The following is a 6,800-nucleotide window of genomic DNA, read 5'->3' on the forward strand; positions in this document are numbered from 1 at the left end:
TAAAGCATTTAATCTGAAAAATATTGAAAACTCATCGGATTTGTTAAAGAATTTTTAGCAAGACCCGATACTTTGATAAATGCAAAATCCAGCCAACAAAATTTGAAGGGGGGGGGGGGGAACAAAAAGTCAAAATTAAATTTGTATCAGCCTAAATAAATAAATTAAATAAAACATCAACATTCTCGTTCTCATCATTGTGCCAACGCCAAGGACAGGGTAGAATAGTGACAGCAGTGCAAAGCCAACCAGTTCGATATAGTAGAATTAGAATAGAATACATTTAGGCGCTGTCCACAGTGTAAGTGCAGCTGCCAATTGGAATCGCTCACGCAGTGCCTGTTGCGAAGAGGCATTGGTGGACCGACTCTTTCAGCGGACATCTAGAAAGCAAACTACTGATTGCTGTTCAATCTGCTACAAAGCTGTAAATATATTTTATTAGACTCGTCAATTACAATAATACACAAAGTAACACTTACAAATTCGGTAACTACGTAATAGAAAACAGATGATTTCTAACCGTCACCTCCTCACTAAAATCACAATCTGATGGTGGTATTATCATCAGCCGAGCTTTGTCTTGTGCATGAGTTGCATAGTGGTGTTCAATAATGTTAAATCCAAGGTTAAACCTAAAGTGCGCTATAATGCGCAACAGTGCCCTAGTGGACAAAAGAGCTCTAAATTAGGTTAAGTGGTCGAAGAATTAAAATAAAAAAAAACAATATGTAATAATATAACCGCGCTGTCGGATTTAGACCGCTCTTGATGAAAACCTTGAAGATTAAAGTCTTGCCGTCCACGTGTTCACATCAAAATGTCAGAAAAGAAAAATACCACATTATCATGTGAATGAACATTTCGGCAATGCCTCAATTCAAAACCAGAAATCAATCAAACGGAACAACATTCTTCGACCCAACCGAAAACACAAGATCTTGCATGGTTTGCCATAGGACTGCATTCCCACAAAACAGGTAGAGGTACCTACACAAGGTGTGTCGTGGTTGTGTGTGCGAGAGCACACACCATCCCCCCAAGAGCACCCTTCCATTTTGGAGATGAAAGCTATCAGCTACAGAGACAGCAAATTGTTGGCAACTTGAAATGAAAATGCTTCCCCAAATCAAACAAACATTTGCATGTTATTTCGAATGAGTTGAATCCGAAAACTTTCTTGCCAGGTGGTTTCGTCGGTTTCTTCTTACCACCACCACCACCCCATGGACCAACTTTGCATTTAAGCTGAGGGAAGGTTGGCTCTGCAGCACTGGAGCAGAATGCTGTCCCAGTTAAGAGATTGTGTTTGAAAAGGAGGCGACTATTGCATCTGAGGAGGGTATGTGATATAATTCGGAAGGAGACCCACCTCTGTAATTTAAATTGCATATGTATTGCTATATAAAACTCTTTTAAATATTTAAAAACTTCCAAGGGTCATATTCCAAAAAAAAAACAAAAATTCAGAATAGAAGCAAGATAGTGTGAGGCAAACTGCGTGAACTTTCTAGGAAATACTCATCAGACGGTTTCGAAAAAACAAATAAAAACTATTTATAATTATACAACAACAACAATTTTTGCAGACCCTCGATTTTGGTCAAATGGTGGCTCATTTAAACCGTTATAACTCGAAAGTTTCTCCAAAAACCACCTCAAAACGAATTGTTCTTGAAAAGAGAAAAGGTCGAACTACTATTTACAATAATAAAAAGTTGGGTCGGCTATATTGATTTTGGTCGCCATCTTGGTTTTTTATACCAAAACATTTTTTTCACCATGAGGGCAACCACCGATTTTTCAAAGTTTTGCATCAATTGAAAGCTGAGACATTTATGCATAACATATCAAAAAATTAGAGATGTCTTTTTTTCCTATCAAAAGTTATCTGCAGCTTTGTAAATTAAGCCACGTTTTCTTCATACATTTCCATGCGCACCAGCAACGACATGCAACAGCATCCGAGTCTACGCCTACATGTATACATAAAGGCACATGCCGCAAAATTTGGACAAATCGGAGGTTCGTTTCCGTTTTTGACTGTTTCTCAATGATGCGGCATTGCGTTTATAACGTTTTTAGTGTTTTGAAATGCTTAAACCTTCAGCTTTCCATTAGTGGGTTCAGATTTCAAATTCGTATTCGTAAACACTGCGAAATAACACTGCATTGATGTAAACGGCCGGCACCGGGCCCAGTGCACAAAAGTGGCATGGTTTACAAAACGGCAGATAATTTTTGAAAGAAGACAAAGACATCTCCAATTTTTTGATGTGTTATGCATAAGTGTCTCAGCTTTCAATTGATGCAAAAATTTTGAGAATCAGTGGTTGCCATCATGGCGAAAAAAATGTTTTGGAATAAAAATCTAAGATGGCGGTCAAATTCAATATGGCCGACCCAACTTTTTATTATTGTAAATAGTAGCTCTATCTTTCCTCGTTTCAACAACAATTCGTTTTGAGGTGGTTTTTTGAGAAACTTTCGAGTTATAACGGTCTAAATGAGCCATCATTTGACCAAAATCGAGGGGTCTGCAAAAATTGTTGTGGCTCTAACTAACGGGGGGTCCATCAATTTGAGTAACCCAATGTATTTTCCTTACTTTTCTAGCGAGGACTTTCAGAAAATCGGCACCCTAAACATTTTTGAAGACAAGGTGTAAATAGTGGGCCGGTCTCAGCGAGAATTACCCAATCACAAATTGTATCGCATACCTTTTCTTTGTGCTTTTGTTTTTTAACTGTGCTGCTGGTTCGGTGAGGGTATTGAAAAGGAATGAGTTGAATCTGTCCTGCAGGTAAACTTTACTTTAGAGAGAGATCAATGGAGCTTCTGAAAAAAAAAATGGAATGAGCATCCTACTAGTATGTTCAGATTATGTGAGTTTGTGGTATTATTATCACTGATTCTCAAATAAATGAATATAGAGAAGAGCACTCGTGGTGATGGAAAGGATGGAAACAAAGGCATTTAGGAATGGATTCCACAAAATCATTCATACTTTACAAACAATTATAACTTTGCCACAATTGTCAAATGGCACAAATGTCCCAAATGGACTAGAACGTGCCTCTGGTGCCGGGTTTCTGATATTTAATCAGAAACAACCTACAATTTCTGATGTCACGTTTGGGAATTGTATGCAAGAATTGCGATTTTTGACACCTCCCTATCCCCTCGTAGCCTATTTTTGCATACGTAATACATGAGTGGTAGGCCTGTTCACTTCTAAAAAATATTCTGTTTCTTAAGTCTGCCCTCATATTTTGACAGGCATCTAAAAAGAAGTCACGACCAATACTGATCGAATTTCTTCTTGTATCTCGTCTAATGCCTCATGGCCAATTTATTATCAGTTACTGTTCGTCCAACGGGCTGGACCCTTTTGTTGTGATTTGAGATGGGAATAAAACACGGCTAATTATTCGCTGTCCTGCCATGGCGGAGGCACGTAAACTACTAATTTATTGGTATCATTTATGGGTACATATACAGATCATGGTAAGTGTGTATTTGTATGTGTATTGTAATGTGTTGTACAAACAGTTACTTATTTATGTATTACCCAGACAACCAATTTGCACGTATAATGAAGTTTATGTTCATGTTATACGTACTTTTATGCGTTAAAGTTACATCGCATAAGATGCAGCAAAAGTGCCTTATGCGTACAAAAGTGGAGGCGCTATACGTGCATTGACGGAAAAATAATAACGCTATATGACTTGAAGCGACATCTTATGCGATGCACCACGTGCACTATTACGACACAATTTAGCATCTTATGCGATTTAATAGTATAAAAAAAACAATTCTGTCAGCTCGATATCGAACTAATGACCTCTGGATTGTCGAGCCAAACTTCACACACAACACCAAACGCTACTTATGATACAAGCTGATTAATTATCATGATATTCTAACTCACCTCAGTGTTTGTTGGAATGCACTTGGTTCACTTGCGCTGTGCGTGTTTGGCAGGCTAAAAACGATTTCCCGTACAGTTTTCACTGCCCCTCTCTTGCTAGCACCTCCCATTGTAGATTATCAAGCCAACTAAACAAATAATGATGACTTTGCAACCATAATTATGGCTGTTCACTTTCTTGTAGCATTTTGGCACTGCATCCACAGTACAACAGAAACTCTTCAATTGTTATCACATATCAAATCGCATAATGCCAACATAAACGCTTCTAGCTTATCCGAGTTTGTATGCACATTTCAACGAGTGTATTTGTACTTTTATGCGATTTCATCCATACACCAATGCGAGGTAAACTGACACAACAAGAAAAGTACCAAGCGAAGTCGTATAATCATCGCAGTACGCAATTATGCGAATTCATTTGACACTTTGCGAGGTCGCTCGCACGCTTTTACGAGTAAGTAAAGTTCATCGCAATAAAACATCAGAATATCATCTACTACGATCATCTACTCCTACCTTATAAAAGTTTATTTCTATTCTTATATGACTTTACCTGATACATCGTAATAATTTCAAAAAATAACATCATATGCGATGAAATTTGTCAGTCAGCTGTACATATATGCAATAGTGACTTAAAATAGTACTTTATACCAGTGCTTCCCAAACTGTGCGCAGCGGCCCCTTGGTGCGCCACGAACCTTGAATTAGGTTCGCCGCAAAATTTTTGCTTTTGTGACGAAACAAAAAAACAAACTTTTTATTTGTATTGCGGAACACTTTTAATTTTTTTATTAGTAAAACTAGTGTCACTCACATTTTTTTAAAATCTTTCCTGACTCTTCGATTGTTCCATAGGATTTCTGGTATCCTATTTAAACATATCAATTTAAACCACATTTTGAAATTTCAAGTTTTTGAAATTGTTTTTGGAATTCTTAAGCATAAGCTTACCTTTTGATTTTACTATATCTTGTCCAAAGTTTGAATTTCATGAACAATATTTACGTTCTTTTCAGAATAATTACAAGGTCTTCGGAACAGCTTAGCGGCATGCAGGTTTTCCGATCTGGTAGTGTGAAGAGCTAGCTCTGACTTTTTTGAACCGGACTGTTTCATCAGTATTGCCGCAACCTCGCTGAGCTCGTTATGCTCGGTTTCATAAATGGGGTTATATATGGCCAATCCAGGACCAAAGGGTTAAGTTGAAATTTATGAAAATAAGTTCTATCAAAGCCCACCTGGCAGGTCTTTACAATCTCCTCATGTGTCCCAGTTTACCGAAATTTTCCAAAATAATAAAAGTGTTGCTTTGCAATTTCCGCAAAAAGTTGAAGCTCAAGCTCTGTGTAGTCATTTTCATTCAATAAGAATTCTTTCATTATTGCAAACGCTTTAGAATTTTTGACTGAATTTTGGAAACTCAGCATCTTGTTTTACCTGTACGTCTGAGTTTCTTCTTTTTTTTAAAAAAAACTTCTATGATGAAATCAACATGATTTTTGGAATCTTACAAATATTTAAACTATCTTTGAGAAATTAATTTAAAAAATAGTTTTCAAAATATTGAATTCTGAAAACATTATATTAGAGAAGTGTTTCACGATTTTGTCTTGCACACCGTAAAGTGAAAGTTTCCCAAAATAAAAAAAAATGTTAAAAACTTTGGTGCGCCGCGACATTTTTGGAAATTTCAAAGGGCGCCGCGATAGCAAAAGGTTTGGGAACCTCTGCTTTATACGATGTACAACGTGGTTTCTCATGCGACTCCTGGTTGTCTGGGTAGCTTCCATATTATGAAAAAAAAACATTGTGAAAAAACTACAAATTCCTTAAAATAATAAGATTGAATAATTGTTCCTCGAATTCTGTTTGCGTCTAGTCCACATCTTTTTCGACCACAACCTGAGTTCAATTCTCGGCAAACCTTCACAAATTATGATTTGACCGAAGGCATTTACATATTCAAAATGTCGGTCAACATTTTCGCAATCGAAATTAAATCCTGTGTCCGAAGTACTTTTGAAGAGAAAGATTTATTTTAGTATCTTTTGCTGCATTCTGCAGCAGGGAAATCCAATTTTCAAGTGCTACAGATCTTTTTTGGGCTGAGAATTGAAGATTGGTTGAATAAGTGCACCTGGCGAAGAGAAAATTCAACGGTTATGAAGAACAATTCGGCTAGCTGCTGTTGTGGCGCGGTTGCTTTCGGCATACGCAAAAAATGTCAATTCGTAAGTGGAGCGAATTTGAAACGTAAGATTTTGCATGATTATTCGATTTTCAGTACTAGAGGGGGCGGTTATTGATACTCTACATCTTCTTGCTTCCATATGATGACCATTTTTGACAGTTTTTGACTATTTTTCGTCTGATATGACGGGAATTAGCGCATATGACAAAGTAGATTTCTACCCTAAATCCATTGATATTAACCCTAAAAGGGATACCTGGGGTCCATTGGACCCCAGGCGCCTTTCAGAGCTCGTCTTTGATGGAACACACTCAGCGAGGTGATGAAACTGAGGCCATGAAGGTATCCCTTTTAGGGTTAAAAGGTGCAGCAAATCAATTTTGTGTTTTTACTAGGTTTTTGACATTTCCCGAATTTCAAAAAATCACAACTACATTGAAACATGACAAAAATAATTATTTTAGCACGATTTGGAAGATTAGATTAATATACATGTGAAATTTTTAATGTCCAAAACTCCATCATATTGTCTAGAATTTTATCGTGATTTACTACTTAGGCACCAAAGTTGTAGGAATTGAGCTAAAATGGTTGAAATTTAGGAAAGTCAAATGCGTCCCAAAAACTAGCTTCACTGAGGAAATCATGCTTTGGTGCGGGTAAGGTAAA

This window comes from Aedes albopictus, chromosome 2, assembly GCF_035046485.1.
Source record: "Aedes albopictus strain Foshan chromosome 2, AalbF5, whole genome shotgun sequence".
In the NCBI taxonomy this organism is placed as follows: domain Eukaryota; kingdom Metazoa; phylum Arthropoda; class Insecta; order Diptera; family Culicidae; genus Aedes; species Aedes albopictus.